At 49.8% G+C, this 12,964-nt stretch overlaps 1 non-coding gene and 1 pseudogene across 1 annotated transcript; both read right to left on the reverse strand.

Annotated features, from left to right (window-relative positions):
* Nucleotides 1-6,648: 6,648 nt before the first annotated feature.
* Trnar-acg (transfer RNA arginine (anticodon ACG)) lies at nucleotides 6,649-6,721 on the reverse strand. The gene has a single exon. It is a non-coding gene; the product is annotated as a tRNA-Arg (tRNA).
* A 2,185-nt stretch (nucleotides 6,722-8,906) lies between these two features.
* Nucleotides 8,907-12,548, reverse strand: LOC119374724 (DNA polymerase subunit gamma-1-like; annotated as a pseudogene).
* Nucleotides 12,549-12,964: the final 416 nt, after the last annotated feature.

The raw sequence follows: 12,964 nt of genomic DNA on the forward strand, positions 1-12,964 counted from the left end.
CCTAAAGCCCCTCCATCGCGTCTACTGCCGCTTTATAACCTAGCCGGCGGAAAACGCATGGAGGGGCTTTACTGCGGCCCATTGGTAAGTATTGGCCTCGAGGAGTTACGGAGTCGCCCTCTATCGGACGCGCCTCGATTGCGTGCTAGGCAGGATACCGCCGGCGCGCTCCCCATAGGTTTTGCTGTCGGCGCTCTACAAAAACACCTCGCGGAAGCCCTCCAGGGAATTTCTGTAAGTACTTTCGAAATGAACTGTGTTCTTTACTGTCAAAATAATCATTTTCGACGAAATGAAAGTACAAGATAGTCTACAGTCGCTGTCTCTTTGCAGAAAACCGAGCACCCGCTTCACGCTGTCACCGCGTTGGAGGCCCCTGAACCGGCTTCTTGCGTGAAAGGTAGTCACTCGCTGAGTGCAAACTATGTGAAGTATCTCGTTAGAGTAGACTGCCTGTATAACCAAACGGAGCATAACAGAAAGAAACCTCAAGCGATCGCACGGGTTCGCGACGACTGACGGTGCCTCTGCATGTATGAGCGTCTGCATGTATGTTCGTACTGATGGTTTCGCTTTTGCTACGGGTGCGTTTTGGCACCGCGCTGTGAACTTTAGGCCGCAAAATATGAGAATTTGTGAGTAAACAAACAACTACTGTTGCGCGGACGCTATCAGAGCAGTTCAATAACAATTTCCTTACAACTGCGGCTTCGGTGCGCATGGCAACTTTGTGATCTGCCGTCCCGACGATTCAGTGTTTTTTTTTTCTTTTTCGGTCTAAATTCGGTACGTTTTAATGTCATTTGACAAGTTGTCTCGCACTGCGTATTGATCGGTCTTCTCAGCGGGCAAATGCCGCTGCTTTTGTTTCTTTATTCAGCGCATTCGTTTCGTTTGGCGCTCACTCAAAACGTGAGCAAATGCGACGCCTTTTTTTTATGCTCCTTAATTATCGTTCCGTTTGCATTCCAGTGAACTTGCCGCGCTCTGTCATCAATAAATTGATAGACCAAAGCTTCCCCACTTCGAGATTGCTGGTGTAAGGAGAACCAGTCTACGAGACCGAGCATGTAGTAGCATGCGACACCTAGGAAAAGAAAGAAAATACAGTAACGTTTGCCGGACTTGTTTTGCAAACGTCGGCTGTGAACTAGGACCCACATGAACTTGAAATAGCGGTGAATAAAATAGAAGGTATTGCAGCAGCCAGCAGCCGTAAAACAGGATAGTAATTATTTGGCGAGTACCCCAGCAATTTTGGCAGCAGTGTCGTGTCTAACGCCAACGGGGTGGCATCTTTCCCACGTAAATAAATGAGGCTCCTAGAAAATACATGGGGTTGGCCGGTGGGCCGATCACGGAGGCAATGCAAAATTTATGTAGCTTGTGAAGCAATGCATGCCTCATCAAATGGGAAGGTTGCCCGTCGGCGTCCCGCATCGGCGGCGTCAACACGAGTGATGCAAAAAATAATCGTCACGTGATGGTGTCACCATATGACGTCATCATGGCATCACAGATCGCCAAAATATGTAGCGTCATTATGACGTCACATGATGACGTATTCACACGTCATGGTAGCTTTGCATTGCCTCCGTGATCGCTCACGGAGGCCGTGCAAAAGAGTGTTAGGTGCAGAACGCTTTTGGAAGGGGGCGCGGGAGCACCAGTACATCGACTGACAAGAAGAAGATGGCTTTCGCCTTCTAGTCATCTTTAACGAATGCATAAGGGACCCTGTGCGTTTTTTATTTTAACGTATCTAAACAATGACCTGCGCATCTGCAGCAGATTTTGTGGACGCTGAGCACGGGGCCGACGATAAAGAGATCGCATTGGAGGGTTCTGAGATGGCATCGCACGTGGTCAAAGGTGGCGCTTTTACCATCCTGTGGCAGATAAGCATCATTTGCCGGCGGGAAGCGCGCGCGCGCCATCGTCTCAGTGCGCGCTGTCTGCTACTCACCGAACTACGCAAGCCCAACGCAGTAATAAAAGTCTTCGTCGCGGAAGTGCTTGTTGCACACAAGACTCGTAGCGGATGGCTACTTGCCGGTTCTTAGCTTTAGAACCCATGCTTCACGCTATTTCTTGTCCCGCGGTTACCACTGCAGGCTGACATTGGGCTCCTTTGCGTAAGCGCGGCACTACGGCACCGAGCGGTAGAGCCCCATGTTCGTCGCCTTCGGAGGCAGCCACTCTATTACAATGGTTTCAATTGAGTAGAAAATGAAAGGAAACTTCCGAATTTGAACAGACCGCAGCGCATGTGGGACTTGAAACTCGTTTTCAAAGCACGCGGCAGTGCGCCACAAGCAGCCGACGCGGCCGCTGAGACCACGTGATCCTGCCAAGCACGTCACGCCGACGGTGGCGCCAGCGTTTCCAGTGGTGGGCCTCGAGGCCAATAGGCGGCCTCCACTCCAGCAAGTTTTATTTACACCTCCTTGGATGCAGTACTCAGGCAATATTTTTAGCTGCCCTTTCGTCGTGAATTCACTGCGTATTTTGCAGCCGTCTTTGAACGAGATAACACAGGGCCGTTTTCAATATAGCGCACGTCGATTTCTTCGGGAAAGATGTCCCTTATTCAGGTACAGTGTACTAGAAGGGGGCAGTGGAACGAACTTAGCGGCCGCGCCGCATCTCCGGTGATGCTCCGACGGGCGATCGTAGCGGCGGCGCTGTAGTCACTTTGTACTGAAGCTGAGGAGAGCGTCTGCATTTGGCGCGCGCGCGTCGCAGCCTACGAAAGCGTGTTTTGAGCGCGTTCAATGCATTACTGAGCTCTAATCGGTGTCTCAACGCCTGCTACGCGCCATGGTCCACGAGTGAATATGCAGGCGTGCCAAAATTGCGCCGAGATGTTCCCTGTTTTTGGAGCCTACCGGCCCCCAAAGAAGGCGACAATCGGATTTTGCGCACATGCACCTAGCTGCTCACTGATTGCTGTGCGGTTTGCAAGCAACACTTCGAGCCGCGTTACACTATAAGTGACTACGAACACTGACTAGAAATAACAAACCGGCGACATATGAGCTCCAATGCGCTCGACTGTTTCATGAGTAACCCATGGGCGTCGGCAGGATTTTGCCTTGGGGAGGGGGGGGGGGGAGAGCTGGCATAGCTTGGGCAAGTGCCCCTTTTGCAACCCCCTGCCTACGCCCATGGAGAAACCTGAGTACAAATAACTCTATCACAACATTTATATTGGTGACAGATGAGTTCTGCCAGTTTTGCTCTGTTTCTATGCCGACAGGCTATCTAACTGTTTCAACAGCGTATTTCCGCGGTTACTATGCATCGGTTATGCGACCTCTGAGGGCTTAAAATACCAGAAAGCCGAGCTAAAGGTGCGCGTTCACATCCGAGGCACAAACTTCATGCATCAGGGCTTATCACAAGCATCTTAAAATGCGCAGATGTAAATATAGACCGTCGGTTATCCTGCCTAAATTCACTACAACCAGTTCTTCTTTCAATGGACAGCTTATACATATTGCACTTTTTCTGACCTATCGACGCCATTGCAAGAACTTCTTTTTGACAATGTTTTGTATTTAATTTCATTGCTTCATCTGTAAAGCGTCAAATGTGAAGCCAGGAGGGGCAGTGGTGCTCTACGCTTCGCGATAATATGTTTATATATATATATATATATATATATATATATATATATATATATATATATATATATATATATATATATATATATATATATATATATATATATATATACACGCACAAATACAGACAGTAGAGTCTCACCTACCCACCCGGCGCCAATAACAATATCCATGCAACGCCCCTGAGGATGACCATTATTTGTACCGGTCGAGTTACATTTGACTTCAATACCTTTGAGCCCTCGTAATGTCGAAAAAGTCACATTTACACAGCGCATTTGTAAAGATACGCAACGTACACACAGCTTCGCCAATAATAGGACATGTTTACTAACGAAAAAAGGACGTGGACGAGAAGAAGGAATACAAGACAACGCTAGAATTCCTTCTTCTCGTCCACGTCTTTTTTTCGCTCGTAAACATGTCCTATTATTCACGTTACCAACTAGCCCATCGCCAACGCGCGATAAATGTTCGGCGTGCTTTCGGCAGAATATCAGCACGCAGCTTTCTGAGCACAGGTAAATCCCAATAGAGCAGCTCAGTTACTCTGAATAAACTAGACGCCGAATCACCCCCAGAAGAAAGCATTAAAACAGAAGAAATCAGAATAAGGCGCACTTTCTAACTGTTTCCTCTGTCTCTTTCTTCTGGCGGTCGTTCGGCGTCTAATGTACTAACTAGCCCAGCAATGAGTTCGGCTTAATTACACTGAGATCGTGAATCTTCACGGTCGGTATCAGCCCGTTTCCATTTTTATATTTTGCGTACCTTCCACCAGTCGCTTTGGCTACGAGAACTAATTTGTAGTGTCTCTCAAAGGCATATATATGAAGCAAGCATCCATTGAAAGCTTTGAAGTTTCGTCCATCAAGGCTTACGACGTCAAGTCCTACGCTTAATAATGATAGGCACGCAACGAAAGCCGCATCAGTAATAGTGCCGATTAGCCGGGTGCCGCCGACGCGCCCAGCAGTTCTTGCGCGCGGCGCCGCGCGCCTTCAGTACCGAGCGACTGCAGCGCCGCCGCTACGGTCGACGCGGAAGGAATCAGGCGGCGAGGCGCGTTCACGCCACTCGACAGTTCAGCTATACTCGGCGACAACTTATCTTGGCATTGGAGCGAAGGCTACGGAGGCGGGGCATCCGTACATTTGTGTTACTACGCAAGAAGTTCGGCATCTTGCAGCCGATTTCAGTTCCAGTTTCGGTTTCGCTTGCTCGCATCGCTAGAGCGTTTAGCACCACGTCTACATGCAGAATGGGAACATCAGTGTGCGCAGATGCATCTACCTACTGTACTGTATATTGTCACAGGGTTGTTACGTTGACGAAGGCAGCAGTGGGTGTGTCGAAGATGAAACTCTTTATTTGGCCAAACGTGTGGGCGGGAAACGAGTCAGTCAGAACGTCGTCCGTCAATAATTCTGACAAGTCGTAAAGCGTGTCGGCTTTTATACGTGTTCTGTCGAATGTTCCGCTGGTGGCCACGTAATCTCTTACTATTCGCGTACCGCGCGCAATCTTAACAGAAAGATCTAAAACAATCGTGGCGCTTCTGGAACATCGCATCGCGGTCTGCGCGGAGCATTCCAAACAGTCTTTGCGGGTGAAGCCCGAAGACAACAAAATAAGACACATGGGAATATGATGAACGCCACCAAGCGCACACCGCAACCTGAATACGGCGTTTGCTAGATTGTAACGCGATCACGATTGTAACGCGAGGGGCGACTTTAGTAGCAAAAATTTGGAGAAAAAGCTCGCATTGTATTCGAATAAATACGGAATGCAAGTACCATGATGCCGCTGAATTGGGTTTAGATTTAAAGAGAGCTCACGCTTAATTAAAAAGAGACTGACGCAGATTATTTTATCAAGCTTCGCTGGTCACACACCTTAGAGCGTAGTTTCTCGGCCGTAGGTATTTCATCGCGCATGAAGTAGCTGTGCACTTTGCGCCGCAATGCTGCCAACGCAAACGTGTAATAGCGCAGCAGCCGCGTCTTGCCGGTGATGCGCTTCTCAGTTTGGCCCGAGAAATTCAATTTCTTGCGCTTCGGGGAGGCAAGTGGGGCCCGCAGAGCTTCAGCCTTGATACGCTTAACTGTTCGCTCACTCACTCCAGTGAGCTCGGCGACAGTACGGCATACTGCATTTGCAGACAAGTCACGCTGACGGCGCCTCACTACAGCGATGACATTGCAGATAACTCGCGTGGTCTGGTTTTGATAGCCACTTTCTGTCACATGTACAGCTTTATTTATTCGAGCTAGGTAACTTTTCGAATTAGAAAATTAATATAGGTACTATTTCATGGCGCGCGCGCATGCAGGCACTTTGGCTCTGTAGCTTCCACAGTGGTGCCAAGAAAAGTTGTCGCGGAGTATAGTACACTCTAATTCAGGTAATTTATTCAGTGCCACCAGTGACCAGTGCCGTAGTTACTGCTGTACAGTTGTTGGTTTTGTTGGAAAGATGGCGCCAGTACTCGTTCGCGCGCGAAGTTTAGATGGATTGTTTGAAGCAAGAGAACAATTGTTTGTTGATGGATTTGTTTGCTTTGGAAGTACAACTGACAAGAGCAGTGTAACCCCCTACCCTTATTTCAGGCACGTTAAACTTAAGCATGAGCAACCGACACAACGCGCCAACGGCAATGTTTTGGCGCAATAAAAATAACGTCACAGTTCCGCTACCGTCTCTATCCGCGGTGGCTAAATCAACGTTTTTAGAATCTAAAAACGTTGGGCTATATTGGCTAAATGTAACTGTTGGAGGTTCCCGCCAGCTCTCCAGGCGCAAGGGTGACAACCTGGCTTCCACGTATCTAGGTAGGGATGTAGGATTTTTCCGTGGGGGGGTTGGTGTTCAGCTTATGGCAAGCGGGGTGTAAGCTCATAGAATCCGATAGGTCGTCTTCAGGACATGCGGACTCCTCCTACGTCCTCCCCCAATCAATAAGGGAAAAAAATGGGCAAAAACTTCAAAAAGAAAAGGAAAAAAAAAAAATAAAGAAGCACGAGCCTGCCAGGATTCGAACCTGGAATCTTCTGATCCGTAGTCAGACGCGTTATCCGTTGCGCCACAGGCCCAGATGCGCGGCAATCGCTGCACGCGGGAATAGTGCCAGAAAATTTTCTCAGTCCAAAGTGGTCAGCTTGCTCGTGTGCATGCCCTGCCTCTGGATACAATGGTCAGTGTGCTTGCATCCAGCGGCCGTGATACTTGTATCTGGCGCACAGGCGGAGGGTACGTTCGCGGGTTCTAGCAAATTCGCACATGCAAACACAAGCGCACATACAAGGGAGGGTCGCACTTCTGCAGAAAAAAAAAAAGATCCTCTACGTCCCCGACTAACTATTTCACCACTTATATAAGCCCTAAATCCTCCCGGATCGGGGGCCTCGATATGAGAGCATCTAGGATTATCAGCATCTATTTTTTTGGTGTCGCGCTTTTTCGACCAAAAGTTACCATTTGAAGAGCCGCGCCGCCGCTATCGACGGGATCATTAAAAAAAAAAAAAAAAAAAAACAGAGGGAAGAAATTAATAGCAACGTCAGGTATTTATAAATCTTCCTGGCAAACCGGAGCGTCGCCAAGGGGGGGGGGGGGGAGGTTCAACCCCCCCCCCGAAATTTTTCAGTTTTGCTTGCGTATATATACACGCACACATACAAACACACACACGAACATACATAAAGTATGGTTGAACCCCCCCCCCCCCCCCCCCGAAAATTTCTGGCTACGCCCCTGCTAGCAAACCATCGCCTTCCAGCTCAAACGTGCAGAGGTAGCATTTTAATGTCAGTTTAGTTCTTATCTAAACCGTATCTCGCCGTAGTTAGCGATTGGATGATGATGATAATAACGATAGCCGCGCGATTTGTGCCGGCAATGTGCTTTCGTCGCGGTGGTCTCTAACCACCATAGCGGTGGTTTACTGCAGTAATAAGCTGGTACCACATCACATAGAGTTAAGAGTTAGCTCACGTTTTTTTTTTTTTTTTTCGCGGTTGTTCCGTAGGGAGCTGTCGTGGTTGGCCACACGACTGTCATTCATTGTAGTGTATTCATTCCTGGCAGGGGCGTAGCCGAGGGGGGGTTCAACCCCCCCCCCCCCGAAAATTTTCAGTTTTGCTTGCGTATATACACACACACACATGCAAACGCACGCACGGACATACATAAAGTATAGTTGAACCCCCCCCCTCCCCGAAAAAAATTTCTGCCTACGCCCGTGATTCCTGGAACCAGCTTCCTCTCGGGGTTGGCTGAAGTGTTTCTCTCATTCGAAATTATCTTGGTAAATATATTCCACCACAGAAAATGGTCAGATACATACCAGAAAGAGTGATCATGTAAGGAATGCTCCACAACTATCTCACAGGTAATTGTGCCTTGCAATTTTTCTTAAGTTGGCTAATCTAATTATAACTAAATATACAATTAAACGAAGTGCAACAAAGACTGCGGGACTAGGTCCGGGCCACAGAAAACATGCTTCATCACATTCTCAAAGAGTGCTTCGTCATGTTTTGAAACCTTAGTAAGGTTTCAAACTATGCCTACAGCTATAGCTAGCCTTGTCTGACAGAGCTACAGTCACACTGAAATTTCCACCACGGCACTAGCATGCATGTTGTGACATTTGTTTAGGTTGTAGTCTGCTTTTAGCAAAATGCATTTGCAATTTCAACATAATGTACAAAAATTCGGCTGAAAGTACTTAACGTGATGGTACAATGAAACCAGTAGACAACCCACATTAAAGAATGCAATTCCTTGCAACTCCAACGCTTGTAATCCTCATCCTATCTTGGCATTTGTTTTGAAGCTACAATGACAGTAGGCATAGCAAGCTTTAAGTTTGCAAGAGTGCAAGCATTCTTGGCGTGTATTTGACTTTTCTAGACACTTCTACATAAACGAGACCAATGTTGGACACTAATACCATCCAATTTAGTCATGCACGTGGTGTACAATCAAACTTAGATGCAGTTATGGAGACATACACTGATTATTGTTTGATGTGGCGAGAGCCTTGCAGTTTCAGAAAACAAGTCTGAATGATAAGAAAGGCACCGAGAAGACGAACTAAATGCAACAGTTCATTTGGAATTCAGACACTGTGCCATCACACCATATAGTTATGGCCTGGCAGCCCTGGCTACATCATAGTGGCATCACACGATGTAGCCAGGCCACAACTATACGTAGGTAGCAACATAAGAAATGCCGAGGCTTCAAAAATTACTGTTTAATCGAGTTGAAGCATGACGGTAGTCTATTACGAAGACATGAACGCATACTTTACTAATGTGAAAATGGACTAGGTTTTTAGAAATGAAAACAAAATGTGAAACATAGCTTTTAGACATGAAACATGATTAGGCTGACTCAGCCTCGGGGGACAAGCGGCCCCCTTTTGTCTTTTCGAGCACGGCGTAAATGTCCAATGCTTCGCCGGGAGGTATGCCGTAGCCTTCTTTCAATCCCTGAGGGTTCGACGGCGTCACGCAGTCCATGTCCACCTCTTTTCGAAGCACTGTATCAACTTCAACACTGCTGAAGAAAGCCACGCTCTGTGGGAGATCTCGCATTCCCAATCTCCAGGCAAAGAAGGAGCGCGTGAGCATATTGGTCACCTGCAGCGCGAGAGCAGCCCTGTACCTGTCCTCTGAGGCAACCAAGAAGCGCACCTCATCGTGGATGCTGACGCCGAAGCGGCCTCGAATCGCAAAGTCTTCCATAAGCCACCTCATGGTGACCAGCATGAGGTGAAGGTAGTCCACCGCCGAGCTCTGCACGACCCAGTTGATGCGGCTGTTGAAGAAGTTCGTGTTCACGGCGGCCGGTTCCAAGGCACGGCTGATGCAGCAACCCAGAACTGGAGTCCTTGGAACTTTTGAATTGGCGATCTCTTCGAGCTTGTTGAACATGTGCGACTCGCTTCCTCCAGACCAAACCTTGCGGGCGCCTTGGACACGTACATTTTGTCTGCCGACGTTTTCTCCACCATGCACCCTGACACCCTTCGTCTGGGCGTACATCATCTTAGCCTTGGAGGCAGCCTCCTGCGAGCTCAGTCTGTGATTGAACTGCATGAAGAGGCGTTGCGCGAATGGCAGCCCCGCACCGTAAATGCGGGCGTAATTGATGATCTTGGCCTGGTCTCGACTGATACCAACAGATTGCGCGATCCGGCTGTGCATGTCTGTACCGGCTGCCTTGTTTCCCTGCAGGGTCATCCAACCAAAGGCCGTACAGCCGTGCATGCCTGCAAAGTGAGCATCGGCGAATATGGCAGCAATCCAGAGCTCCTGGGAGTCTACATCAGCACCCACGACATGATAGCCCTTGGGAGCCTGAATCATGCACTTGAGCTCACTACCCACACGGTCTTTGTAAGCATTGCTGGCTGTCAGCCAGGTTGTCTCGACACTTCTTCGCGTGACTGTACCGGCCGGAATGATCCGTGGCAGGATGACACCATTGTCAGTACGCTCGTCGGCTTCGACTGTTCCCGGCAGTTCATCACTGTCGAACCACACCACCATTTGTCCCATGATGCGGTCGCGGGCATTCTTCCAATACGAAATCATCTTGCTGAGTGACAACACCTGGTTGGCTTCTGAGTTGTCGCTAGACTGCAAGGTTCCGTCAGTGATCTTTGGCAGAAAGTCTTTCGCAAGTGGGTTTCCAACTCTCTTGTGGGGGCCATCCTTGTGCGGGAGTCTAAAGAAGCTGCACCCTTCAATGCCGATGTCTGTATCGGCATTTTCCTCCAGTCGAGGAGAATCAGTTTTCTCTCCCAGAATTTTCTGCCACAGCTCTCTCGCCCCTTCTTCTGGAATCCGTTCTAGCTTCTGCCACATCGCATCGGTGTCACTATTCTCTACAGGGCACCTCTGGTAACCGCAAACTTTCAGAAATTCTGCAAGAGGAAACTTTGGCTTTTTTGCACCTTGTTCCGCTTCTTCCTCAACAGCTGCAGAAATGCTTACCGTCCCATCGCTCTCAACATTTGGGACCAAGTAGCCCCAACCATGCTTCTCATCGTAATGTACTGGATAGCCGTCCCACTTCAGCCTAAGCAGTTTTGGCACAGAGCGCATTTGGGTGCTTATTAGGTAGGGCCCGGGTGCCCAATCTGGATTGTCCTCAGGTTTCGCAGGAGGCTTTGAGCAGAAGTCACGATACCAGGCAGGGTAGCCCGGCATGAATGGCTGCACCTTGTACAACAGCTTGGAAGTATCGAAGATGTGCTGAACCTGCATCAACAATTCCTTTTCGGTAGGAACAGGGCTGTTATGGTCCAGGGATCCTTCCATAAGCTTTTGCGAACTGTTGGCTGAATTCGGTGAAACTACTGTCTCGCAACTGGCTCCATTGCCCGCTTCCGCCTCGCTTGCACGAGCTAATCGCTTTTTCGAGGATGCCTTGGTCACCTTCGTGCTCTTTGAAGTAACCTCAGAAGCGGTGGGTGCCTTCTTGATCCTGATGCTTTGAACTGTCCAGTCAAGATCCCAGAGCCACGGGTCTTTCTTGTACGCTTCGCCGTGCAACAGACGGCAAGCACTGTTGGCAATACTCGTAAGCATCTGCTTCAGCTCCTGCTGGTAGTCCTCGTAGACGGAGTCGGCCTCCTTAAGGTAGCGCTCCCAGTTCTGGTTCACCGGAAGGTACGCTGTCGACATCTCCAACATGCCGGCAAACGACACGGGGTGCGGGAAGCGCTCGAAGTACAGCGGGAGGAGCTTGCCCAGTACCAGGTGGGTGCGACGACGTCGTTGGCGCAGTACGTCATTAGCTCCTGGAAGTCTTCGGCGACGTCCTGGAGGGTGCCGTTGACGAATGTGTCCCTGGCCTCCTTTTGAGTTCGCGTCCCCCGGAGTAGAGCTTGTAGACGTCGGCAAGGTTGTTGAGGGAGCTCAGGGTTCCTGCCAGAGTCGACGGGAGGGCTCCTCGCGCGGCCGTCTCCGACGACTGCTGGCCATGGATAGAGCCCTCTGGAAACTCGTCAGACCCGACACGCACATGTGAAGCGACAGGGTGTCCAAGAATCTCAGGCGACCTTCCCTCGATCGCGTACTGCTCCCGGAACGAAAGACCGGTCGAATCCGACGTTGTGGCCGACGATTACACGCGCCGGCGACTTCTCCAGGCCAGTAGTCCGCTCCAGTGGTATCAAGTCACTCAGCCTGACGCGCTCTTTCCACCTGAACCGCTCGCCGACCAGCTGCGGGCTGCACCAGAGTACCAGCAGTCGCCCGACGCGGCAGTCGCGAGCGTTGGAAAAGTGCCCCTCCCTCATGCACACCTCGACGTCGAAGACTAGCGACGTCTCGTAGGGGTAGTCGACTGCAACGGCGTGTTTGCCGTCGTTCGAGTACTTGGTCCACCCCGGCGCGAAGCTCCAGCGCGGCGGCTGGCGTGGCAAGGGATTCGAACCGAGTACATCCGCGGCTAGCCTGTAGTCCTGGAATACCGGCGGCCGAGCTCCAAGAAGTGCTCGTCGAGGTCGGAGCCCAGCAAAAGGGCGGGAGCTCAAAGTCGACTTCGGGTAGTGGCGTCGTTGTTGTGGCCCCCACAGCTTTTGTTCTTTCAAGTGTTGCACGCTCCTCTGGACCGCTTCGCGGTCGAGCTTGTCGGAAACGTCGCCGAAGACTTGACGGTGTAGCGCCGGCGACAGCATCTGCACTCCGATGGGGTTGAAGCGGCGCGCGTTTTTCGTCTCGGGGTCGCATTTTGTTTCAGAAATCGAGGTCGCATTTTGGCGCAAGCCTCCAACGGCAACCGTTCTGTCACGAAGACGGGGAAGACGGGCACGGATCTGCGTCAACATCGAGAGCTGTCACCACATAAGCTCGCTCACATATTTCACCAAAGCAAACAAAGCCTCGTGCGAAGTTGAGCTTTCCTCCGACCACGCGTGTTTTGTTTACGAGGATTCCCTCGGCTCATCCGTCTAGAGCTGATTAGAAACAGCCAAATGACAATACTTGACACGAAGAGTAGTGTTTAGCGGCGCCACTAGAAATTGGCGCGGTAGACGAGAGCAACAGACACCGGTTGTGTTTTTAGATCTTGAAGGCCTGCTTTAAGACAACGCGAACGTTACATTAGTACTGAAACGGCCACTTTTGTAGCGCATAGATGGCATAAACAATTGTATAAGGTTAAAAGCTAATCTCTCGCAATGCACTCCACCACTTTACGAAAGACTTGCTTGAACATTTGCGGAAAACGTTGGTTTGATGTGCCTAAACATGGCGGCCATGACGTACTTTTTTCTCTTGTAGTATACTCGAAGTATAGCCTTTGAGATTGGT

This window comes from Rhipicephalus sanguineus, chromosome 11 (assembly GCF_013339695.2).
Source record: "Rhipicephalus sanguineus isolate Rsan-2018 chromosome 11, BIME_Rsan_1.4, whole genome shotgun sequence".
NCBI lineage: Eukaryota > Metazoa > Arthropoda > Arachnida > Ixodida > Ixodidae > Rhipicephalus > Rhipicephalus sanguineus.